At 41.0% G+C, this 27,785-nt stretch overlaps 1 long non-coding RNA gene across 3 annotated transcripts in view; it reads left to right on the top strand.

Moving 5' to 3' along the window:
- The window catches only part of LOC133464997 (uncharacterized), a 31,435-nt gene extending 4,894 nt beyond the window's left edge, over positions 1–26,541 (top strand). The window contains exons 1-3 of one of the 3 annotated variants that reach the window (XR_009784526.1): positions 21,052–22,210; positions 22,335–22,406; positions 26,433–26,541. This is a non-coding gene — a long non-coding RNA (uncharacterized LOC133464997). Of the gene's footprint in view, positions 1–21,051; positions 22,211–22,334; positions 22,818–26,432 lie in introns of those variants that run through there. The other 2 variants (XR_009784525.1, XR_009784524.1) reach the window with 2 other exon arrangements.
- Positions 26,542–27,785: the final 1,244 nt, after the last annotated feature.

The following is a 27,785-nucleotide window of genomic DNA, read 5'->3' as shown; positions in this document are numbered from 1 at the left end:
GTTTTTCTTGTAATATTCCAACATTATGTCCCATATAAGTATATGAATACTATATATATATACTATACTATATGAAAGTTTCAGTCCCGGGGAGCAAGCACATTCCAAATTTGTCTCTTGAGCAAATACAATTTGGAAACCCGCATACTGGACAATCAGATGTCGATGTTGCCTGAAATCGAGGGTTATCTCCTTGTTGATGTCGTTAAATGTAAGCAAGCGTAGCAACACTGGCAACTGTTGTGCAGCCTGGACAATGATTCACAATTGGAATGGGACCGATTCCCGGGACACTTGAGGAGCAGTAAAAAGTCTGGGACGACACCAATGCATTTTTGGTATTACAGTTATGAAAGGTACATAGAAGACGAGTCCTTGAATGCAGCATCGTGTATATTGGTAACTAATGGCATAATAAAATATTTAGCATTTATTATGAATAAATCGCGTTAAACAACTGACCATCACGTCAAACCAAGTTAGCCCAAGGTCACACATTTGCCAAGCGTTAAACCATCGCTGGCCAACAAAAAGCAAGTTTATCCACATTTTGTGAGTTGTGTCTTCAAATGATACACTTTTAGGTACAAAAATATGTATTTTTGTGATAATTTTAAAAAATTGTGTTCAACATCTGATCAAATCCTTTCAACAAAATACCCCCCAGAAAAAAAGACCCCCCGGAAAAAAAAAAAAAATATATATATATATATATATATTATATATGATTGAAAGAAATATTTAAAACATGATTTTCCGTGTATTATTTTATTTTTTTACTCAAAATAGTGTATTTTGCAGTTTAAAAATGGCGGCAAGGTGCACGACTGGTTAGAGCGTTTGCCTCACAGTTCTGAGGACCGGGGTTCAAATCCCGGCCCCGCCTGTGTGGAGTTTGCATGTTCTCCCCGTGCCTGTGTGGGTGTTCTCCGGGCACTCCGGTTTCCTCCCACATCCCAAAAACATGCATGGTAGGTCGATTGAAGACTCTAAATTGCCCGTAGGTGTAAATGTGACTGCGAATGGTTGTTTGTTTCTCTGTGCCCTGCAATTTGCTGGCAACCAGTTCAGGGTGTACCCCGCCTCCTGCCTGATGATAGCTGGGATAGGCTCCAAGCACGCCCGCGACCTTAGTGAGGAGAAGCGGCTCGGAAAATGGATGGATGGATGCAGTTTAAAAATGTTTTTTGGGGAAATTTAAGTATCTGGGGTGATAAAAATATATTTTTTAAAATACTCAGAAAAAATAGCAGTTTTGTTTTTCGTTAAACGAAAATGGAAAAACTCACAAAATGTTTTTGACTTGTTTTTTGTCAATTAAAGATAATTTGTTAAAATAAAAAAATATTTAAACCCCCTAAAATATTTTAGCGGGGTTAAAAAAGAATGTTTTCTGTACAAAAATAAAATAAATGTGGAGATATGCATAATTTATAACTAACAAAAGTATTGGTGCAGTTAAGTGTCATTTACAATGTGCAAACACGAAAAGCAAAAGCGTTTAAATCTATTTTTAATAAATTATTGATAATCATTATGTATTCCCCATGAACATACAACATTATTATTAATGAATTCAATGGTTTACGAGCATTAAGTGTAGCCTAAGGACGTTTAAACAGTGGGGCGCAAACAAAGTGAAGCCTTGATCTTGGTCATTTGTTTGCTTCTTGTTAGCATAGCGCCGCATGCCACCAAACCATTTGGCACACCTGCACCATCTCGTGACTGACACGAGCTCTAGCAAAGCAAAAATAACTATGCTCATTTTGTATTGACATTTTTGAATCCGTAAGAAAATCTATCCATCCAGCCATTATCTGAGCCGCTTATCCCCACAAGGGTCGCGGGAGCGCTGGAGCCTATCCCAGCTATCATCCGGCAGGAGGCGGGGTACACCCTGAACTGGTTGCCAGCCAATTGCAGGGCACATACAAACAAACAACCATTTGCACTCACATTCACACTTACAGGCAATTTAGAGTCGTCAATTAACCTACCATGCATGTTTTTGGGATGTGGGAGGAAACCGGAGTGCCCGGAGAAAACCCACCCAGGCACGGGGAGAACATGCAAACTCCACACAGGCGGGGCCGGGGATTGAACCCCGGTCCTCAGAACTGTGAGGCTAACCAGTCATCCGCCGTGGCACCAAGAAAATTTAATATACTGATATTTTAAGTAGGCGGCACGGTGGCCGACTGGTTAGAGCGTCAGCCTCACAGTTCTGAGGACCCGGGTTCAATCCCTGGCCCCGCCTGTGTGGAGTTTGCATGTTCTCCCCGTGCCTGCGTGGGTTTTCTCCGGGCACTCCGGTTTCCTCCCACATCCCAAAAACATGCATTAATTAATTGGAGACTCTAAATTGCCTGTGGGCGTGACTGTGAGTGCGAATGGTTGTTTGTTCCTATGTGCCCTGCGATTGGCTGGCAACCAGTTCAGGGTGTGCCCCGCCTCCTGCCCGATGACAGCTGGGATAGGCTCCAGCACGCCCGCGACCCTAGTGAGGAGAAGCGGCTCAGAAAATGGATGGATGGATGGATGGATATTTTAAGTAATTTTTGTTGTTGTTGGACCAGCAATATTTGCTATGTGTTACTTTGTGTTCAATTTTGCATCTTATACAGCTTTTCAAAGTGATAAGTGATCAGTACAGTTCCCGAATGATGATGGACACCGTAACTACTAATATAAACACGTTGCGCTTTTAGCCACTTGCATATTGCAACACCTGCAGCCATCCCCGAAATGTCCAGTGGGATGCATTATGGTGGTCATGTGTGTGCGAGCTTTTGTTTGCGTGTGTGCCGTCATCACGAGGGAACGGGATACTGAGGAATTCCCAACCAGGCGTGCTTAATGAAACACGGCCCAACGCAAACACACCATGGTTTTATTAAAGTGATAAAGCCTGGCAGGCTTTCCAGTGTGATGAAACGCAGGCCCGCTAAGCGGAGTGGATCCCCGCCGGCCACACCCTGCTGCATCACGCATCAATGTGTGTGCGCACGGTCAGCATTCCACGGAAATCTCTCGCAATTCAGTTTTTTAATATCCTTACGCTCTGTTTGTCCTCTGCTCACTCAACTTGTTTGTAATAATGCCACGGTTATTACTCAGGCTACAGCTATTGCACCTTCACATTTACCTGATTTTAATGGCAGTGGTGAGCCACAGCGGACTTAACATTAGGCACGCACAGGCAATTGCCTGAGGCCCTGAGATTTCCAGGGGCCCTCAAACGTCCATCCGTCCATCCATTTTCCATACCGCTTGTCCTCACTTGTCGCGGGAGTGCTGGAGCCTATCCCAGTGAGAGGCGGGGCACACCCTGTACTGGTCACCAGCCAATCGCAGGGCGCATATAAACAAACAACCACTCACATTCACACCTACGGGGAATTTAGATTCTTCAATTAACCATGCATGTTCTTGACATGTGGGAGGAAACCGGAGTACCCAGAGAAAAACCACGAAGGCATGGGGAGAACATGCAAACTCCAGATTTGAACCCGGGTCCTCAGAACTGTGAGGCAAACGTCCTAACCAGTCATGCACCGTGCCGCCCTCCTCAAACATCTCATAAAAAATACTAAACAAAGTTTATTCGGTTTAAAGCAATTATTATTGTTTTAGACTTTGGTCTCGTGCTAAATAACACATCAAGATGCTTAATCTATCATGATCATGCAATGGACTATTCTATCTTCTCACTGTGCATGTAAAGACTTGATTCAGAAATAGGGTAGCAAAACTACCAACGGTTTCAACCCTTTTCATTGTGCACCGAATGTGCGTAACCGACAATAGCAAGAGCCAGACGCTCTTTCCAGTTGCAGTAGTAGCACTGCTGTCAGTGTCAGCCAAGGACGATGCTGCAAGAGGTGAAGTGGAGAGTGACACAAGTGACAATTTTCATCACGAAGATGTGTGTATTAAAGAGGTCGAAATGGGCAACTACATAAAATGTTGATTAATGTTCTTATCAAATACAATAAAAGCGTTGCGATGATTCACTTGTTAGATAATCATCCTCAAGAAGGGTTTTAAGGACTTTCTCTACCTCAGGAAATAGGAGCGTTTTCTCCAATTCACAGCTTTTTGTTGATGGTAAACATTAATATCAGAATCAGAATCATCTTTATTTGCCAAGTATGTCCAAAAACACACAAGGAATTTGTCTCCGGTAGTTGGAGCCGCTCTAGTACGACAACAGACAGTCCATTTATAGAACACTTTGGAGACAGAAAGACATTGACAAAAAAAAAAAACAGTCACTGAGCAGTAAAGGGTTGCTCGTTATCTGGTAATGCCGGTACATTTTTTTTTTTTTTGACAATTGTGCAAAAAAAAAAAGTCCTCTAGCACTTAGAGCATTTCGAATGACTAATATTGCAATAGTCCGGTGCAATGACCATTGTGCAAAGGGCGCTGAGACTTCAAGGAGTGTATGCGGTTTAAAGTGACGAGTCGTGCGATAATCTGGGACAATGTTGGTTGTGCAAATGTTGCAGATACTCCTCAATCAGTGTGCAATATTCAAATTATTTGCTCTACACGGATGTGGACGACCCCATGACTGGGTTTGTGTTGGGCGCCCCAAATAACAAATACACCCCTGATGGTGAAGTCGGAGACGGTGGTGTTGGGGGCGAACTAGTATTGTCGTCTTCCCTGTCGTCATGGAACTATTACGGTTGTTGATACGGCTGTTGTTGTGCCCATTGTTCTCTCGTCCCTCCCCCGGTCACTCAACCAATCTATCCTTTTTTTTTCGATATATCTACCATCTGTCCCTCTACTCTGTCTCTCCATGTCAACCCAACCAGTCAAGGCAGACAGTCACCCTAAAGAGCCTGCGTTCTCTTCTAGAAGTCTTCCTTAGAGGGAGATTTACATGCCTCGGTCGACAAGTGCTAATTCATGTAGGGTTCAGTGGGTTTTCTGATGCATGTACTGTATATAATGTATGAGGAGTGTGGTTATTGACCTGTTCAATGTGTAAAGTGCCTTGCGATAACCTCTGTTGTGAATCTGCGCTACATGAATAAAATTGACTTGACTCACTGTTTGGTATGAAAAGAGGATGTAGCAGAACGGAGCACATGCCTCCTCCCGAGTGAGCATCTGCTTTTCTTTTCCCTCCTCTTCCTCTGACAAACATGGCGTTTGGCACATGTTTCAGGCCCAAAAGCAGCGTGACACAACTCTGAAAATATGCAAAATGACAAAAGTCATTTTTTTCTTTCATTAGCTTTGTGTCACAAATGTGCATTTGGCCAAAATTAAGGCTTATATTCATAAATTGACATGCATTGGTAGTATAGTGGGAGATGCTGCTGCCTTTAATGCAAAGGGTGCAACTTCAATTCCCAGCCTGTGCCCCAACACACAGCTACTGCCGGTCCCAAGCCTGGATAAAAAAAAAAAAAAAGGTAGTTTGTTTCAGGAACTGCATCTGCTGTAAAAACTGTCAAACATAGAAATCATACGAGTGACTCACTGTGGCGACCCCTAATGGGACAAGCAGTCACAACAACAATGAAAATATTCTATGTTCTATTTATAACTTTATATGCTTTTGAGTTCTTCCCTCTAATGCAGTACCATGTTGTGCCGCAACATGCCTGGAAGCACTGATGTTTACACTAAGATATACAGCTTAGCAAGAAGAAGAAAAATAAAACAAAATTGTAACAATTCTGTGTGTGTGCATGTGCACGCATTAAAGACGCCGACACTAGCTAGCCCTCACAATTGCATGTAGATGAATGAGCTAAGTAGAGAGCCTTATTAGATTAGATGACTACTAGCACCACTACACTGCACGTTAAAAGCGAAAAGTTAGTACTTTGGTAAATGACCTAAGTAGCTAGAGCCACAGATAGTGACCAGGCCTCATGTCAACAGCGTAACGTTAGCATTTTGGTTAACAAGCTATGTAGCTATCCTTGTAAGCCAAGTTGGCTGAGCTCGCTCGTACCACAGCTAGTAACTTGACCTCACAGTAATTGCATTACTGTAAATTAGTATTATATTTTGATTAACAAGATAAGTAGATTGCTAGCTCTTGCTCGTGCCACAGATAGTGACAATGTCTAAAGTGTTTTGGTTCATGAGCTAAGCACCTAGGCTTATTACGTTAGTTGGTTAAGTTCGCTCTGCTCTGCTCTGCTCTCGGTCTCGGTCTCGGTCTCACATTTTGGTTAGCTCGGCTGGCTAAGCTTGCTACCGCCATGGATATCGACTAGGCCTCATGTCAGTAACATAACTTGAGCATTTTGGTTAGCAAGCGAACGTTAGTTTCATTAGCTTTTCTGGCTAAGCTTGCTAGCAGCAGAAATAGTAAGTACACCTCAAGCTAGTCGCGTAAAGTTAGTAGCTAAGTAGCGAGCGTGACAAGGCCTCACATTAGCACATCAACGTCTTGTCAAGCTTCGCTGGCTAAACTCGCAAGCACCACGGATATTGACTTGGCATTAGCGTTAGGGTTAGCATTTTGTTTAGTGAGCTAAGTGGCTAATCTTGTTATCATAGCAGGCTAAACTCGCTAGCGCCACATTTAGTGACTAGTTGTAATGTTGTGTTCGTGTGCTGACTCAGAGCAGATCCATGCAGGCGTTGGGTGTCGTCTCGTTTGGCACGGCCACCGGGAAAAAAAAGAAGGCGATGCAGAAATACCTGGCACGCCGCCATGTTCATGACAACGTGTTACACAGCCGCGCATGTAAACAAGTACAAGCGGCATGCTTTACATCAACATGATTGTGCCAAATGGGACAACGGGATGACTCCTTTGTCAGTTTTCCATACAACATGTCCGCCCTGCACCTCGTCTTGTCCAGCTATGAAAAAAAAACACACACACAAAAAGTGCGTCATCAAGAAACAGATGTTTTTGCATTGCTTCACTCGTCTCCTTATTGTACACACACACAAACACACACACATCCACGCACACACACACATCAGCTTGATGTCAGTGCTCGTTTAGGGCCATTTACGAGGTTTTCCCATGCGGATCGCACAATGTTTGCGTTGTGCAAGATGAGATGACATGTAAACAAAAGTAATGGAAAAAAGTAAAAATGGTCAACCTTCCATTTGTTCACATTGTCAAACTATTATTCCTGTAGTAAATAGAAATAATCTCTTCCTGGGTCAAACTGTTGCCATCATAAAACCTTTAACTGTCAAGTTAAAAGTTTGGAGGTCTAAAAATAAGTTAACCACTGTCCGTATTAAACATACCGTTTAAAACACTCAGTTCTGACTTTTAGGATGGCAAAGGTGGGATGCATCATTGTCACTCAAGTGCAAAAAGAAGTTTATAACAAACCTCTAACTAAATTGTTCAACTGTTTTTTTTTTTTAAATATAACTTTACCCATCAAGCAGTATGTTTTTCTTGAAAGAAAAATAACTTTATTCTCCTAACTTTCCAAACTCTCTTGTGATCTTACTACTTTTTATGGACCAAATGTGACTTTCATTTCATAATTTTTCACCAATTTTTTTTGTCACAATATTCTGACTTTTTTCTAAATGAATTATTATTATTATTATGAGTAGTAAAACATTAGTTATTTTTAACACACCACCTGCACTCATGTTTGTTTGAGCATCCACACAACTACCATTCAATACTTCCACAATGGCTGCAAGTTAGCGAATTACTATTGTGTGCGATATTAACCTGGGTACACAGCACATCACACGCCACTGCTTCCTCACACACGCATGCGCACACACGGTGGATGGTGTTAGGTCAAGCCAAGCTATCAATGGCCACCTCGGGAAATGCCAGCATTTTGCTTGTGTTTCTTCCCACACCTTATGCTTTGTCTCAGGTTATCCCTGAAAACCTGCTGCGTGGACACGCTATCCCGACTTTCCCACAGGATGACGAGGATCATACATAAGAACAAAAAAAAAATAAAGATTTCGATTAGATGTTGTAATCCAGAAAAGATCTGTTAATTTTAATAACTGTTTGGGGAATTGTTCTTAGTTTTCCTACAAATAACCAGAGCAGCCGGTGGATCCGGTGTTACAGGACACCTCCTTATCCTGTACGCTGCGGATAGAATCTAGGCCCTGCAACACCGTCTACACGTTGTCCAGGTCCAAAAAGCTTCAGTTCCCACCTCACCTTTGTCCGGATACTCGTCTCCAGAGAGAGACATAAGTCGAGTTGCCTTTGGGCCCCCGAGGCGGGATTAACGATGTTTAGGCACCAAAGTGGCTCATTGTGACGACGATGAGTCTTCTATGAGCTAAACAGATACTCTTGTGAACGCTTTATAAGCTTTTTTAACATTTCTAATGGAAATCGAAAACTGGAAATATAGATGATGGCAATGTGTCCCAATGGGCATTTTTTTAGTTGTTAATGATACTGTACTATATATCTGCCATAAAAAGCAATACTGAGGTTGATTCTATGAGGTAAAAGTGGCATAAATTCATTAAAATTTAAGATAAATACACTATTTTTGGCCCATGTTGACATTTAATGTACCACTACCAACACATAAATATGCAGGATTTTAAAACGATCTAAATAAAACTGTGATCTGTGTGGTACGCACACACAAAACAATAAGACAAGGCTAACTATGATGACAGATCTGATCAGATTTTTTGGCCCATGTTCAGAACTCACACAATTTTAACATGATCTGAACAAAACTGTGACCTGTTTTCAAAAAAATATCAGAAACGGCTAATTAGGGTGCCCATTTTATTACTTAATGTTTTCATACATAATGCATGAATCTTAATAATATCAAAATTTTGACTGGGGCAGGAAGCCTTTGTTTGTTTTTATAGTTGTTTGTTAGCATGAGAGATTTCCATACAACCAGGAAATTTGCACAGTTGGTCCAAATGAGCCTTGGAAGAGGTATGCGCTCCACCAAGTGCCACTCAAGTACATCATGTTTGTTTTAGGCACTGAGTTGGTTCAAAGTGAATGAATATAGCTTAGATAGGGCTACGTTGCCGCACAGAGAACCCCGGCAAAACATATCGGGGGGGGGGGAAATGCAGAAATACTTTAGTTAGCTTCCAGTAAAAATATTTGCACAGTTGATCGTTTCCTGAGGGGGTGCATAGACAAACGATCATCATTAGAAAGAATTGCCAGGATTAAATGTCAGTCAAACCATTCACAACGAACACTTTGAGTCACATTTCTACCAATTGATGGTTCTTAAAAAAAGAGCTTATTGCTGAATGTTTTTAAAAGAGTTGTCATTTTGAAACATTATCATGCAATAACAGGACAAAATGTGTGTCTAATTTGGGACGGGGTGTGCTATTACATTTCTGTGTCCACTCCAAAAATGTATTGATTTCAAAATATTTGACTTTTTTTCGGCAACATGTCATATCCTAACAGGACATTAAACAAGCATCTACATATGGACAAGTGCTGAATGCCAAACTTTTTTATTATTATTATTAGTGTTCTCATTCTCAACAGATTAGCTTGGAATCAAATAAGAAAATGTGTGTCTCATTCAGGATGGGTGTGCTATTACTCTTCTTTGGCCAAAACACATTGATTCTGAAATATTTGACTTTTTTTAACATGAATTTAAACAGGCATCTACAGTACATTTAGACAAGTCGGGATGGGTGTCCTATTACACTTATTTATCCCAAAATATTTTCTTCTTTTTCTGAAGCTTATCACATCCAAGTTGCTGATGGTGTAGTGGTACATTCGCTTGACTTTGGTGCAGGCAGTGTGGGTTCAATGGTGTCAATGTGGGCCTGAATGGTTGTCTTTCTCTATAAGTGCCCTGTGACTGACTGGTGACCAGTTCATGGTGTAGTCTGCCTTTCACCTGAAGTAAACTGGGATAGGCTCCCGTGACCCTGAATAGGGTAAACGGTGTAGAGAATGGCTGGATGGATATCATACCCAAGCAGGAAGTTAAACAATTTAGATGGGTTTTAATATAGCCTGTCATTTCTCCACAGATGAGCATGTGATCAAGGACAAAATGTGTCTTGTTTGTGATGAGTGCATTTACTTTCTTCGTTTCTTCTCTCCAACCATGGAGTGATTTCAAAATATTCTACTTTTTCTGCAGCATATTGTGCCCTACAAAGTTTTAAGCGCTATATAAGAGAAGTCCATTTGCCATTTTACCATTTACTTCTCGGGCAGTGGAGCATTCAAGAGCATTAACCGATTTCTTCTCAAGCTATTTTCACCCCTTGAACTTGGTTAATAATGCGTAAAAAATAAAAGACGTGGGGACAAACCAATACCATAGAACCTCCAAAATCCATCGCTCTCTGTAATTTGTCAGCCAACACAGTTCAATGGAGCGCAGTTATAGCAAGTACAGTAACTCTCGACTGGCGCTTTGTCGTCACTTGATTTTGCCCAACAAGGCACCATTGATTAATTATAATGTTAGATTCTTATTCCAAAAATACAATAGTAATCAGAGTACCATGTTTTGACTAGTGCTGGCACATGCAACAAAATGTTGCTTTAAAGTTTGGGGGGTTTAGTTCCCCCATAAACAACATCTACATTTAGACAAGTGCTTAACATTATTACTTTGTTACAATTTTATTTAATTAGAGTCACCATTCCTCAACATAGTTTGCATGAAAGGACAAAATGTGCATCTCATTTGGAATGGGAGTGCTATTAGTTTTCTCTATCCAAACAAATATGGATTTGAAAATATTAAGACTTTTTCTGCAGCATATTTTTGGAAGTTAAACAAGGCTCAACAGTCAACATAAATTTTAAAGGAGCCGTTGTTTTTTAAAAGACTAGCACGCAAACAAAACCAAAATGTGTGTCTCGTTAATTACGGGTGCTATTACTTTTCTCTATCCAGCCACATAGTGATTCCAAAATATTCAACTTTTGCGGCAGTATATCATATCATACTAGCATGTTGACCAAGTTGCTACATTTATGTGTGTTAGTAAAGGCCTGAAGGCCCAAATTGGGCCATCACGCAACAACAAACAATGCTATTTGTTGGGTCATCCAATCTACCGTATGCTATTTAGCTAAGCAGGCCTCAGGGCATCTTGTATATAAAACCTGTTGTTTACCTCTTGGCCATGGAAAATGACAGTTGTTCCCCGGGAAATCGCAAAGAAAAACCTGAACGTCCCCCACTTCTGGACACTACCACCACCAGCTGTGAAGTGCAGAGCAGCCGGTTAACGTCTGAGGGTTAAAAACAAATGTAAACAAAGTATTGGCAAGAGGAATAGTAATATACAGAGGAAAGGTGGCAAAAAGTGTAACTTGATCAGGTCAGCCTATCATCTTCCCTTTTTGTTTTTTTTATTTGGTTCTTGTTTCCATTCTGCATATACATCGCAATGACAGAATAGCGTACATACAGTGGGTACGGAAAGTATTCAGAACACCTTACATTTTTCACTCTTTGTTTTATTGCAGCCATTTGCTAAAATCATTTTATGTTCTTTTTTACCCCTCTTTAATGTACACACAGCACCCCATATCGACAGAAAAAAAATGGAATTGTTGAAATTTTTGCAGATTTATTAAAAAAGAAAAACTGAAATATCACACAGCCACAAGTATTCAGACCCTTTGCTCGGTATTTAGTAGAAGCACCGTTTTGAGCTGATACAGCCATAAGTCTTTTTGGGAATGATGCATCAAGTGTTTCACACCTGGATTTGGGGATCCTCTGCCATTCTTCCTTGCAGATCCTCTCCAGTTCTGTCAGGTTGGATGGTGAACGTTGGTGGACAGCCATTTTCAGGTCTCTCCAGAGATGCTCAATTGGGTTTAAGTCAGGGCTCTGGCTGGGCCATTAAAGAACAGTCACAGAGTTGTTCTGAAGCCACTCCTTCGTTATTTTAGCTGTCTGCTTAGGGTCATTGTCGTGTTGGACAATTTCTATCTTGGTCTCATCAGACCAGAGAATCTTATTTCACACCATCTTGGCGTCCTTCAGGTGTTTTTTTTAGCAAACTCCATGCGGGCTTTCATCTGTCTTGCACTGAGGAGAGGCTTCCATCGGCCCACTCTGCCATAAAACCCTGACTGGTGGAGGACTGCAGTGATGGTTGACTCTCTAGAACTTTCTCCCATCTTCCGACTGCATCTCTGGAGCTCAGCCACAGTGATCTTTGGGTTCTTCTTTACCTCTCTCACCAAGGCTCTTCTCGCCCCAGCTCTAGGAAGGGTTCTGTTCGTCCCAAACGTCTTCCATGTAAGGATTATGGAGTCTACTGTGATCTTAGGAACCTTAAGTGCAGCAGAATTGCTGTGCCTTGGCACAATTCTGTCTCTGAGCTCTTCAGGCAGTTCCTTTGACCTAATGATTCTCATTTTCTCTGGCATGCACTGTGTGCTGTAAGGTCTTATATAGACAGGTGTGTGGCTTTCCTAATCAAGTCCAATCAGTATAATCAAACACAGCGGGACTCCAATGAAGGTGTAGCACAATCTCAAGGATGATCAGAAGAAATGCACAGCACCCGAGTTAAATATGTGAGTGTCACAGCAAAGGGTCTGAATACTTATGGCTGTGTGATAGTTCAGTTTTTCTTTTTTAATAAATCTGTAAAAATTTCAACAATTCCGTGTTTTCTGTCAATATGGGGTGCTGTGTATACATTTATGGGGGGGGGGGGGGGGAATAAACTTAAATCATTTTAACAAATGGCTGCAATATAACAAAGAGTGTAAACTTTAATGGGGTCAGAATACTTTCTGTACCCACTGTAGCTAACTACAGCTAACTTCTGGAAACAGCAAGTAATACAAACAATAACCAGAGGCAGAATATTATGTAGGCTACGCACGTCAAGGATGGCTCAAATGTCGCAAAGCACAAATGAATACTGAACTAATTTAAAACAAAGGCTAGTTAGCTAACACGTTAACTAATTTTGTCTTCCTAACCCAAACTTATATAAAGACTCGAACACAAAGGAACTCCTTTTCAACAGTCAATTCTTTGGCGAAATGCTGACATGCAGTGTACTAATGAGAAAAGTAGCTTGCTAGCGAGCTAGCATCCACGTTTTCCTAAAGTTGAACCACTATTTTGGGCCTATTCTTAGCCTTATTTTTTATTTACTACCATTTATTTTGAACAGTATTTTGAATGGCAATATACTGTATAGGACATTTCACCATAAGGTTAGGTGTACTTACGGGTGGCAAAGTCGTAGCTTTCTCTGATGGCACCACCAGTAAAATAACCCTTTAATGGCATTTGAGCATGGCAAAGCGATTGAAAAAACAGGGTAAATAGCTTGAATGATGACTTGAGCCTTTTTCTCTACTGCCGTAGTTTGAATGTTGAAAGTGTCCATCTAAAATATGATGTCACGTGAGCTGAATTGCTTTGGAGGGAGACAGAATTTACCATAATTTACAATTCAACAGTAAAGTAGATGTGGTGGAAATTCAGACATTGAACAACATTTTTATTGATGGACTGGCTAATTACCTGCTTTTTCTGTAGTTCCAATTAATGTCACAGACGTGCTCTTTAGACGGTGAAAGGGATAGCGTGCTGTTAGCCAGCAGGCTAGCTATTACGCTTTGCTAAATTGCGATACTCAAAGACAACTCAAGCAATCACATTATACATACCTGTGAGAAAATGCCTTCTACAAACCCGATGATGAAGGTTTGGTTCTCAGTTTTCTTTATTTGATTTTTGTTTCTTATTTTAAGTTATTATACTTATGATAAATATAATATATATACAATTATAAATTCATTTGACAGTCTGCTGTATAAAATGTATATTTTGTGTTGCACACCACACACATAGAAGCAAACGGCACACATGCAGGCATGCAAGGAGAGACGTCAGAGGGAAAGGGGCGCGCAAAGGGAGCTCGGCGGTGGGGACGGTGCCTTGCTCAAGGGCACCTCAACAGCAGCCAGGAGGCAAACGAGCATCTCTCCAACAACTACTTGGCATTTTTACATGATGTCCACATTGGGACTTCAACTATGACTGTCGGGCTCCGTAGCCCAAGTCGTTACAGATGAGCAATTGGCAAGCTTCTCTTTATAAACCTTTTGGGGTATATCTGGCGGCACACCCCCTGACCACGACAGATTTTGCTCATTGTTTCAGTTCAGGTCAGCGGGAGTAAATTATTCTTATGCAGTAAAATAAGCACAAAAAAAAATAATAATAATAATCTTAAAAATAACAGACTATATCTATACATGGCAATGCACAAGCTCAAAAGGTAGTAAAATCCAACCAGGCCTGAGGGTTAAACATATATGCTGGTATACATATTTGAAATAATTGTAGAGCGCCACTTTGCTGTTACATCAGCAGTGAAAGCTGCTGACTAAAGGTCTCGGCTACAGCTGTTTACGTCTGAAATGAAGCTAATAGTACTCCAGGAGACATTGTCAAGTTTTTTTGTGGTTTCTTTAGCTGTCTGGCTGCAACACAAGGAATGACAGAAAATTTGCGAAAACAACAGCGTTTGCAATAAAATCTTCATTAGTCACGAGCAATCACAATAGTAAAAAAAATCGTCTAGACATGAAAAAAGCAGGGATTTGTATGAGCTTATTCAATAACGTTGAAATCCCATCATGAGTCATAAAACGGCGGCTGTCGCAAAGCAGCTCTGCGTTGCATTCAGTCGCTTTAATGTCGGCTGGTTGACGCGAACGCTGAACAAAGTCGTCATTGTGGTCATGCTGCGCAGTCTTTGTGCATCATGGCTGCTATTTGTGTTCAAAGCTAAACAATATAAAAAAGAATTAGCTCTGAAAGACTTAAGCGTGCCTTTCATTGTTTGTAATGAGAAAGATCACTGCGAGGAGTTTCAGGACGCCTCGAAACACAAGCCAAACAAGCATCCCTCTTTTTTCCCACTCTTTCATGAGGAGTCTTTTCCTGCTGTCTGCTCCTTCTGATCTTTTTCTGGAATCACATGTAATGATTGTGGCTGACCTTGAAATGTGCAAACACGCTTGCTGGCAGCTCATCTGCACGACTTTTAGTCATCGGAAACGCGGCGGCTCGTCAACATACTGAGCTAGCACGGAAGCTTTAGTGCTAGAAAGTAGCTTTTTTTTTTTTTTTTTTTTTTTTTTTTAACAACGCACTTTTTTTTTATTCCTGAGTACCCAAACATTTTTGTTGAATCAGCTAAAAGAAACTGGTTTTAGAAAAATGTGATAATGGTTTTGTCTGTCTGCGATTGGCTGGCAACCAGTTCAGGGTGTACCCCGCCTCCTGCCCGATGATAGCTGGGATGGGCTCCGGCACTCCCGCGACCCTTGTGAGGAGAAGCGGCCCAGAAAATGGATGGATGGATGGTTTTGTCTGTCACGCCCATTAGAAGTCTCTTAAGTTCAATAGTGAGCAACCCTGTCACGTTCTGATAAAACTGCTGCATTTGTTCGCGTTGATGCGAATATTTCCCGAAGGTTGCCTTTGTTGACCAGTTTGCTGTTTTCATTGTGTTCATATAAAAAGAATATATATTCACATTTTTAAGTCAGGTAAATTTAAAAAAATAAAAATAAATGATTTGTCTTTCGGTTGGATACAAAAAAACATTTTAGAGAGACGAGCTTTTTAGAAAACAGCCATGTTTTTTTTCTATGCCCTACTTTCGCTGTCCAGTGAAAAGCATATATCTTCCAAAATGTTTTATCAGAACATCAATTAAAAAAAAAAAAAACTTTAAAAATAAAAATGGAGACGCTTTAACATCTGTGTGGAGTTTTCTTGTTTCCCCATGTTTATGTGTGGCTTTTATTAATTCTGTCCAATAATTATCTAATCTAATAATTTTGTTTATACAATAAAAAATAAATAAATGTATGTACTGTACTGTATGTAAGCATCCATCCATCCATCCTTCCATTGTGAACATGCTGAACTGGTCGTCAGCCAATCGCAGGGCATATACTGTATGAACAAACCCCCATTCATACTCACATTCACACCTACGGACAAATTGGATTTTAGAGTTTTCCGTTAACCTAACATGGATGTTTTGGGAATACGGGAGGAAGCTGGAGTACCTGGAGAAAACCCATGCAAACATTGGGAAAACATTCAAACTCTGGAGCCCAGAAAAAAAAGCATGCATCCCCAAATTTGTGAGTTTCTTTTTCTTTTTATCCAAACCACAAAAAAGAACTCGGATAAAAATTAAACCATCCTACAGAACGCATGTACTGTATATCCAAATTTTGGGAGTTTCAAACATGATGGATTTTATATATATATATATACATATATATATATATATATATATGTTTTGATTTTATTTTTTTTAACATATACAAATAAAAAAACTGTCCTACACAAAGGTAATTTTTTTCTTTTTATCCAAAATACAAAATAAATATATTACTGTCTTGTTGGGGTTTTTGGATACAAAATTGATTTAAAAAAGAATTATGTGTCTCCAAATGTTTTTTTTTTTCCCAAAGTTGAATGAAAATATTGTGTTGTTTTTCGGATCCCAAATAAATAAATAAATAAACAGCCCTGTAAAAAAAAAAAAAAGTAATCATTCAATAATATTATTGTCTTGTTGTCTTCAAGTCTTCTTTTTATATGAAACGTGACTCAAATATATATAGTATATTTTCTTTGATACAAAACATACTTATGAAAAGAAGGAATCTCCAAATTTTATGAGGGTGTTCTTAATTCTTTTTGTGCAAACTGAGGAATTTTTTGCTTTAGATAGTAAGTAAAAAATGGTCCCACGGAAAGCATGTATCTCCAAATGTTGTGGTTTTCTTCTTTTTTATCCGAAATATAATAAATAATGTTGTCTTTCAAACACAAAACAAGAAACTGTCCTTTTAAAAGCATGTATTTCCAAGTGTTGTGGCTTTTTGCCAAAAGACAAAGAAAACATATGTTTGCTGTTTTTTCTTATTAAGGGATGAAATCTCACAAGGCAAAATTTGGAGTGGCATGCACGTCATTGGACAGCATCGATGCCATGATTTGGTCTGAATTTAACATCCACGCGCTCCTCAAAGCGCCCACCGGGAAGAACCGCAATGAATTTCGCAGGAGCGTCCCTCTGGTGCAGCCCCACTCGTGTGCACGCTGGATGCTGTCTGTCACACGCTCTGTCATTTACTCCGACGTCACACAAAGCGGCGAGATGGTTTGCAGCTGGCCCGCGTGGTGTCGTGCAGATATGTATCCACGCTAGCCACACTAGCTCTTGGTCTACGTCCAACGTGCAATTGCAATAATTGCTAGGGCCCGAGCGCCTACTTACATCTGTGCGGGAATATATCTGTCATAATTGGGTGTAATGAAACTTGCATATTTTCAGTGTTAACGCAAGCGGTGTTGGGTTCCCGGACACCCACTTTGATTTGGAGTTGCGTAAGGCATGTGTATTGATTTGAAACGTTCCAATCTTGACACAACGGTCCAACTTCACCTGATATTCTTCTTCTCCTGCTTCCCTCGCCGGGGAGTTTGTTTTAGTAATTGGAACAGAATAATAGCCGAGAACAGGGGTTCTTGACCTTTTTGGGGGCAGGGACCCCGTACAGCACAGGTGTCAAAATCAAGGCCCAGGGGCCAGATCCGGCCCACCACATCATTTTATGTAGCCCGCGAAAGCAACGCATGTGCGTCGACTTCATGTTTCTTGCTAAAATACCAAAATTGCAAATTGTCTTCATTTTGAGGCGTGGCCTATATAGTGAGTGATGTCATGAGCCACGGTTAGTTAGCGTTAGCGTCTTGTCCTTGCTCCATTGAGCGTTTTCATTTTGTATTTGTGTGTTGGAATGTTTGTCCCGTTCAATCAGCAGCTGAAAGTGCACTGGTAACTACTGCTTTTTTTGTACCTACAAGCTACTGACCCCAGCTGATGGGTCCGGGTACCCCACACTGACCTAGAAGAGTTTTTAGGCGAAACCTTTAGTGGCAAACTGCATGGAAATGCTTAAGCAGGGACACTTGTTTGGGAGACTTCAGTGGCATGGAGCTACATTTCACCATGTATATTTTTCATCAATTTTGTCATCTGTTTGGATTGCGGCGACTGGTTAGCACGTCTGCCTCACAGTTCTAAGGACCAGGGTTCAAATCCCGGCCCGCCTGTGTGGAGTTTGCATGTTCTCGCCGTTGCCCCGATTTCTCCAGACACTCCAGTTTCCTCCCGAATCCCAAAAACATGAGTGGTAGGTTGATTGAAGACTCTCAATTGCCCGTAGGGGTGAATGTGTGCGCGAATGGTTTTTTGTTTCTATGTGCCCTATGATTGGCTGGCGACCACTTCAGGGTGTACCCCGCCTCTCCCCCGAAGATGGCTGGGATAGGCTCCAGCGCGCCCACGACCTGCGTGAGGATAAAGCGCTGCGGACAATGGATGGATGGATTGAAAAAAAAGAAAAGAAAACATCCCATGCAACCTAACAGAAATTCTATATAGTTCAATACATTTTTCCCTAATATGCCAGCAGATATACTGTCTTGTTTTAAGCAGCTTCAATGTTCACTCCAAAATACCTTACTTAATAAGCTGACAATATGAATATGTGCGAAAGATATGAGAAAGACTCTTTCTCATATTCAGAAAGTGACGCATTTTGCAGATGTTTGGCTCACTTGCCAACTTTTTTGAAAATTCAGCCGCCAAAGCCAATTTGACCCAGGAACATTAAATTTGGTAGGTGCGTCTACCATGAGTAAACATAAAAAAAAGTCTCAAGAAGCCAGGCCTGAAATGATACAGGAAGTCTCCCATTTTGGGTTGGAGCTAACATTTCCAGGTGTCCTTCAAAAATGAACTGAAATGTGGTATGCGTAGTCTCTCTAGTGGGACGCAAAAGAATTTTCGTCATTGGCTGTACACAGTATGTCCACTATAGATGCAATAACACTGCTTCTGACACTGTGATTTCCATCGAACTCTTTATACTCACACCTGTGTCCGGTCTACTCCTCAACTTTTAATATTATCTTTAAAGTGGCAAGGAAAGCGTGGCGTAAGTCCCACCAGTCCACACATGCGCCCCAAAGGCACTCACTGCTGATATTTGTGTTTGTTTAAACTTTAAACTCACAGTCAAATAGCGGTAATTTGGGGTTTTTGTGGCGGTGGCAGCTGCCCAGAGTGGAAAAACCTGTTTGCAAAACGCACACAAGAAGCCGGCACGACGCGTCTTATTTGCTTGCCTGATTGACGGCTGAGAGACGGCTGCTGTTTGTTTTGTGTCCTGCGTATTTGTTACGGAAAAAAAGTGGCCTTGCGCGTTTGGGGTGAATGCAGCAAAGAGCCCGTTCCCACTAGCATCTCAAAATAGTCACTGAGGGCTTTTCAATTATCCGGCCGCGCTGTAAGAAGGGGCCCAATCATAAAACCAGACTGTTTACCTCCTCTCTAAATCTTGCGCCGCCTTGATTGAGGGGGCCGAGAAGAAGGCGGTCTGGGATACAAAGCACAAGGTCGGGACGGGTGGGAGTCTGGAGATAATGCACAAGCGAACCGTGTGTGACCTCGTGAAAGCAGGAGACAGGAAGTGAACACGAGCAGGGTCGGGGAAGAGGCAGACGTTAGCTTAGCACAGATGCGTCATATGTTCTGTAACACACAGTGGAATCCTGAGATCATAACATAGGGAATTTGAAAATCCACCACTAAAGTTGCACACTTTGTTCGACCCACCATGCATACGTCACAAAAACACTTCATCGATAGATTGATTTTCTATTTTCGTGACCAGCGTAAATCCGGCGAGGCGGGTGACGCATCTGTGCGCCAGGGGCGGGGTAGACTGATGTTGGTAATTTCGTAGACCAGCGCAGCCCAGCGGATCCGACAGTGGCCGGGGTGCGCCTCTGTGGCTGTGTTTACACCCGCCTTCATTTACCGCCAATCAAAGCGGCTCCTCTCAATCCCTTTAAATGTGACGCAATGAGTCTCGACGGCGACATCTCTGTCAGGCACAAGAGGACGACGCGTGACTGCAGCAATCTGTGTGTGAGTGGAGCATTATCACTGCATTTGGCAACAAACAATGGGAGCGGGTACCCTCATTAAATACAGAATGAGCTGGTGATAACTGCTGGCGACTTAAATGTGCCCGCGGACCTCAGTATCCGTCTGCCCGTGACCCGATCGCATTCACCAAAATTCGGTCGGACCAGCTTTTGTTTGGATTTCGATGTGGTCAGAGCAGGCATAAGTGTAGACCGACTTTCTGCCACCATATTGTCTCTTTGTTGTGCACATCCAAGGACACACACTCGCTGCGCCGGGGCGTCCAGCTTGGCGCAGATCGTTCTGCCAAATTGGCAAACACGCGCACGCCTTGCGCTTGTACGGACATCAGAGTCCGACGATATTTGCGCCCCACTGCAGACGAATATAGAGAGTGTTTGGCTTTTCGATGACACTTACCAAGAAAGAAGCATCATTAAGGGTTTTAAAAAGGAGAAGATTGTACTGTATATTATGCAAGTTGCAGATTGAAAAAGATTCCAAAATTATGTCCTCGCTTGCTTTCAAAGTTTTACCTTGAGTTAAGCACTTAGTTACCTTTTGTCTTTGAAATTATAGTATTTTGATTTATTCAAGTTCAGTATCATTTTTCCTTGTTGTTAAGTTATTAAATGTAGTATTTCTTCTCAAAAACAGTGTATTTGCTTGCTCAAATTTTGTATATTTTTCCTTTTTTTCAGTGCAGTGTTTTTTCCCTTAGTTTATTTGATTTACCTTATTACTGTACACATTTTCATCCTCAAAGTACAGTATAGAGTTTAAGTGTATAGTTTCTCTTTATTTTTAGTTTATTAAATGTGAATTTGTATTAGATTGTGTTTGTATTTTTAGTATATTTTTCTTTTTTTTTATTTCATTAAATGATTAAATACTTTTGCTTGAATACGTATAGTTGCTCAAATTTTATAAAATTACCCTTTAATCTTGTAATATTTTGCTAAAAAAAAGCATATTTAATTTTCTGTTCTTAGTATAATACGTATAATTTTCTTTTATTTGATCAAATCTGGTATAGTTTTGCTGAACTATCGTATAATCAGTGACTTTGTAGTTGTTAATTAAAATTTGCATTTGCCATTTATTTGTTTTGTTCTTTGCTCTTTGGTGTTTATAAAAAAAATAAAAACCAGATGCATTTTACTTCCGTGACGCTACAAGGTGCTGCACTCGAAGACAAAACAAGGTCGACTAAGGTACGGTAATTGTTCGTTTGCCACATGGATCAAAAGAATACTTTAATAACGTGGAAGTATTTCAAATGACACTCCCTCGACAACTCATTACTTTAATACTTGTTTGGACATCAATCATCTTTAAATGACTCCACACAGCTTGAAACATTAATCTCATCTGTACCGTTGTAAATCAAGCAAAAGTAAATATTCCAGAAAGGTACTGGGTTTTTTTTTTGTTTCGTTTTTTTTTTTTTAAAGATAGGATTATTTCTGTGTAAATTATTAATAGTTGGTTCAAGGTAAATTTCTTTGATGTTTAATTGAGCAGGTCAGCCCTAGCGTAGGACCCCCGTCTGATGTGCTTCCCCCGCCCGGAGGCTCAGAGGATTATGTTGATTTTTTTTAATCAATATTTCAGCGCTTATATTAACATGATCCTCCTTCAATGCTGTTCGCAGAGGGAAAGGTCACGTGATGTGTGGGGACATCCTACGAGGGGGCTCTCTTCCTGAGGACGGCATATGCATGCACGGTGCAAAATCGATTCATGGAATATTCATTGCTCGTTGATCACCATAGGAAAAATGCGTCACACTTCATCTGCATTTGAATGTGCTGCTCTGCCTCCTGCAGGGTTTTTAGGGAGTGCCAAGAAACGTGACTCAGTAGAGAGCAGACCTCTGCCAATGTTGAGCTCTTGAGCTTTGTTTGTCCATGTGTTAGTTATCTATTTTGTTACTTAGTTACACCAAACCACTGCCACCTAACTCCAACACAAATACTAAATCCTAACCCTAACCTTAACACCTAACCTAAGCCCAAAACATAATATTGACATAATCATACTTTCCCCCCCCCCCCCCCCCTCTTGTTTACGATGCTTCACCGACGACCACGAGGAAGTTGAGGTGGCCGAGAAGAAGGCCGTCTGCCTTGCCTCCGACACGGAGCCGCTCGACGTTCCCTCGGCGAAGAATGCGTCCCAGAGGAGATATGGAGAAGGACTAAAGTGAAGTAAAGTAAGAGAGAGGACTGAACGGGATAGGCGATTTGAATTGTTTCCTTCCATTGATCATTATGAGGAATGTGAGGTTACTCCCCAACGTACGAACTAACGGGTGTTGTTTTACATTCAACCATCAGCCGCAACAGCCAAGGCGAATGACGCCAGGCACGCCGTGATTGCGAGATTACCTTTTCGGCGTCCTCATACTGGTCAGTGGCGACTTCAATCATGTTCCTCTCTCTCATCTACTAACAACTTCACACAACATGTGTGTAGACCAGGGGTGTCAAACTCATTTTTGTCACGGGCCACATCGTACTCGTGACTTCCCTCGGCGGTCCGCTACAACTGTGAACCCATATAAATGAAAGATTACCTCATATACTGTAATCACATACAGTATACACAGCACATTGATGAATAGCCAGTTTTGAAATCAGAAGCCTATAAAAACATGTTTTTCAACTATTACATTTCTGTTCAAAGGGGGATTGGTAACAAAAACACGCTTGCAAATATCTCAATGGCATTACACCAGAACACAATGAGCAATTTTCATTTGCTTTCGCGGGCCACATGAAATGATGTGGCGTGCCGGATCTGGCCCCCCGGGCCACCAGTTTGACCCCTGTGATGTAGCCTGTGAAACGAGAGGGAATACAATTCTGGACCTCCTGTATGCCAACGTGAAGGAAGTATACGGCTTTTCATTTGTCACTGGGGAACTGGGACCACAATTTCATACAGCATGAGACCACCAACAGGCCGCTGGTGGAACTGCAGGCTGCCCACATGAGGACTGTGACAGTTTGGTCTACGTAAAGACACAGCGGAGGCGCTGCAGCCAACAATGTCACCGACTGGTTTCATGATTTTGAAGACTATATGTTAATATTTTTAGGAAAAAGGAAAATGTTATTCACGTATTTATATATGTATTTGTTTCAGCTGCAGATTTATTTTTTAAAGTGCTCTACAAATAAAAATGGAGTTGAGAGAGTTGAGTATAAGCTAAATCCTAACTCCAACCCAAGCCCCAATTTTAACCCTAACGCTTCATGCCAACCCCAACCCAGGTCTTCTCACAAGTTCTACAGAAGAAAAACCAGCAGCGGACCTCCTCGGCATGACTCAGCAGCTTGAAATTCAGCCGTTCTTGTTGCTCTCACAACATTCGACTTGCTTTTCCCTGCTTCATGCTTGCATCCAAACTGTGTCCTCGCTGCACTCTGGGCCTGGAACACTTCCACCGCTTGCAAGGATGCAAAGTGAGCAGATTTCTCACATGCGTGGAGAACGGAGCCAAATGAATAACATTTGTCAGATGAAGCACCTGCCAGTTGGGATTTTGGCTTTGGGGAGTGCGGGGGGATGAGCACAGCGGTTAACCCTTTGACACAAACTTGCTTGGCTCGCTAACGTTTTGTTTTTTTTCCTTTGACATTACGTTGATTGACAGCCAGATTACATCCACCTGTGTCAGGCGGGCTGCCTGGTGTTATTAAACACCCGCATTGTGGATATCCAGTTTACAAAGCGTGTGTTAGCGTGCTACATTACGCAATAGCACCTGGCCCCTTTGCCAAATGTATTCTGGAAGCTTTTTCCCACTGATGCTTATTTCCCTGGCATGTCACATCAAATGAAAAAAAGTCATAAAATATTTTTCTACAGAGCACCTGAAGACTGTGTTGCATTTTGAGTTGCAAATAGTTGGAACATTTCCAGGAACTTTGTGGAACTGTTCCATGCAATATTTAGCGGAGGAATTTTGGATCTATTACATAGTTTATCCCCCCCCCCCCCCCCCTTTCATTTAATACAGTGAACTGCCATTTATCGCAGGGAATATGTGTGAGACCTACCCACAATATGTGAAAATTTGCAACAAAGAAAAACTCATTTAATTGAAACAAAAAAAAATAAAAGCTTTACCCCTCCCACAGGCTTGCAACACATTGAATTGTATTCAAACACACTTTTAAAGTATATTTGAATTTTAATGTTTTTATTACATCAACCATGTGATGGTGGACACAGTTGCAGCCGGAATCAAAGCACCAGTATATGAGATTTCGATGTTCCATCATCCAAAATATCTGTGTCTATGGATTAATTCCCTTTTGCCAATTCTGTTTTCAGCCCTGGTAATCAAAAAAAGAATAATTCAAGTCAATCAAAGCAGATTAATCAGATCTCAAACAGCAAAATTCAAACTCGGCACTCTATTTTGCAAACAAACAAATACCATTGCTGATAGATTGAATTGGATAGGTTATGTCTGTACAATGTACTTCTTGTACGTCTTCTCTTGCATGCTATTTATATTTCCTATATCCACAATTGCTGCTGAAACAATGCAAATTTCCCCATTGTGGGACTAATAAAGCTTATCTTAGATTACAAATATTTATTCATCAAAATAATTAACTTTTAAACTGCCCACGTTCTGAAGTGACGTGTGCAGGGATGTACTAATTAATTTTCCGTTCAGATGCGGCATCCTGCGTGGATGTGTATTATTTTATATTTATATCTTTAAACAGGTATTAATTGGCCTGTTATTTTGTTCTTACTCTGTTGGTTTGTTACTCTGTGCGAAAACGCTTTTTTTTTTTTCTTTTTTTTTGTAATAATTACAGTCTGTCATTTTGCTCAAATTGTTCCGCAATGTTGTTGGTTAGTTTCCCTTCTATGTGAAGTTCCCTGTAACAGACTAACCTGCCATTAAGATCATTTTCAGTTGCCACTCATTCCAATTCAATTTCCACTGTTGAAAAGACTTTTGCAATCCCATGGCGCACTGAGTAGAGGAGTGTCTTTACAGCTTGGCCCTGCTGGTCATGTGGCATTAAATCCAGCGCTACCATATACCGTCATGCATTGATTGAAGTATCATCATATTTGATGTACACACAACACAACTTCCGCGCTACTGTATTTTAATGTTGGTAGTACATGAAGAGCTAACGTTTTTTGTTTTTTTTTTATGCGGCACTTGGCGTAACAAGTTAGAGAACCGCCAGTGTACAACAGTGAACGACGTGTAACTCCTTGACAAACGTGCAGCACGTTAACTGTAAGCGCTGACTCAGCGCTTCAAGCATTATGACCATTCATGCCCCGGCGGAACTCCCACGCGTTGCAGCCAAACACATCGCTCACCATGACAACGCACACACTGGATGAGGGGCAACACTGCAAGGTGTGTTCAGTTTTTCATTCCTACAGAGCAGCCCTTTGAACTGTGACGTCGGTTCCACAATGTCAGCAAGATAAGGGAATCCCCCCACCCCACAACCCCCACAGTTACCACAGCAACCAGCAGACAAACAGCAGGCCCGAGTGTGAGGCGGCATGCCTGAGGACTCCCAGGAAGTCCTCAGGCTTCCCTGGAGCACGTCTTCTTGTTTCTGTTGTTGTTGTTGTTGTTGCTATAGTAGTAGCAGGCAGGCGGACATACAGGTGAGAGCAGGTTCCTTCTTACGACACGACAGGGATATAAATAGAAACAGCAGCTTTGATTCACTCGTCTTGAGGTCATGGCTCCTCGCGTGACTATTTGTTTTCCACAACACAAATTATTACTGGCTGCCATGTTTGCATTGTCAACTACAGTAGAACAACATAGCAACGATATAACTGCGAATTGACATTCCAAACTTGGTGAACAGGGGCTCCCAACCTGAGGAGACTTTTAGGGATAAAAACTATTTTATCTTCTTTTTTTTCAATTCGGTGTATGTTTAAATAGCTACATTTTTACATATTTGATTGCTCAAATTTAGTATTTGAACCCCTAACCTCTGAGGTGGATGTACAAACCAGCTGCCAATAAGGAAAATAGCAGTCTAAAATATTGCACTCTGTAAAATGTAAAGAATTCATTGCGGCTCCTTCTGGTGTATGTGACTTGGCCACCAGGAGGCAGTATAATACAGTCATGGAGACAAAACGAACAAGAATTTCACAACTACTGTTACTCAGTAAGCTTAAGTAATATTAGTTGATTTTCGCAGAAGATAAAGAATATATGCTTGTGAATATTGTTATATTGTCTGTCTACGTGTGTTGCAGCACCATGTCCGAATATCTAAATTGCTTGAAACGTTATAACGCCGACCACATTGATGCTATTTTTAGCCCGTGGCATTTCCCATGATGTATTAAGCTAGCAGATTTGAAGGCAAAGTTCTGTGGTTGTTATGATGGGTAATCATTGTCTTTGCTTTCAGGTTACTTTTACAGTGCACTTAAACTGGAAGTGGCAATAAACAGCTTGAAGCCTTTTTGGAAGAAGAATTGGTCGCTATCTCCCAACTGCTGCTTGTTGTGAATGAAGTGAGTTTGAGACGAGCCGCCATACAACGCTCGTATCTCGTTTTTGCTCACAAGTCAAACAAAAAAAAAATCACCTGAATGATTTTATTTTTTATTTTATTATTATTATTATTATTTCCCCCCCCCTATTTTTATTTGATTAACTTTAGTTTCAAACAACAGGGCATTTATTTGGTCTAAAATAGTAGAATTTGTCCTTTTGTCAATTTAGTATATCAATACACATAGCACAATGCAAATGTTAAAAATATTTAACTAAGAATATTTCTTGATTTAAATTGTATCAATTTAGTATATAATTTTTGTACTTTTTTAGCTTACTGATATTTTCTAAGTACATTTTTCCATCCAGTAGATCCATTATATAGCCAGCTAAGGTTTTTTTATTTTTATTTTAACCAAAGTCAGTCACTTTGCTCAGTCAAGAGCAAAAAGAGCAGACGTGTGACGGTGGCAAGCGCGAAAACAAAAAGCGTCTGTTGACGTCACGGTGGTTACGTTCACGTCTTTGGAGGAATGAAGTGAATTTGAAGCCTTTTGACTAACATCAAAAGAACGTGTGGTGTGCTGACATCCCGCAGACATTTTTCTACGTCCTTCTTGACCCTTGAAGACTGCCCCATTGTGTGTGTGTGTGCACGTGGTTTAGTCATGGCCGCCAGGGAGCCATGAGGCGTGCAGCGGCTAGCTGCAAACACAAAGCAGCGCCATCTGCACGCCTGGAGCGCCTCCAACGTCAACAGCACAATAACACACACGCACACGTTTGTCAGAGCTCGCATGGAGCGCCTCATCTGGTCGCGTCAATGATGACGTTTGGGGGCCGAGGACTTTTTAATGACATTACATTTAGACGCGAGTCAAATTGTGCAATCCTGGGGGATAAAAAGACCCAGTGAAGCGTGTGTGCGTGCATGTTATTGGTGTAAGTGTAAATGAAAAGCAGCCAGTGGTTGCCATGACGCCCAGATCAAATAAGATTACTTGTTGCCATTTTTCACAACAAGCAAAAGTTCTAAGTGAAATCTTCCTCTCTTTTTTTGTCTTTAAAAACATTCTTAAATTAAAGTAAATGTACATGTGTACTTGAGAAGTGCTATATAAAATGTATTATGTACATGGGTCAAGAAGAAGGGAAAAATAAGAAAAACAAACTAAGAAAAAGTGAAATAATAAAGGAAAAAAATAGAAGTGATAAAGAGAAGAAAAACAACAAAAACAAAAAAATAGGGGAAAGGGGTGGGTGT

Source organism: Phyllopteryx taeniolatus, chromosome 15 (assembly GCF_024500385.1).
Source record: "Phyllopteryx taeniolatus isolate TA_2022b chromosome 15, UOR_Ptae_1.2, whole genome shotgun sequence".
Lineage (NCBI taxonomy): Eukaryota > Metazoa > Chordata > Actinopteri > Syngnathiformes > Syngnathidae > Phyllopteryx > Phyllopteryx taeniolatus.
This window is presented reverse-complemented; position numbering and strand designations above follow the sequence as displayed.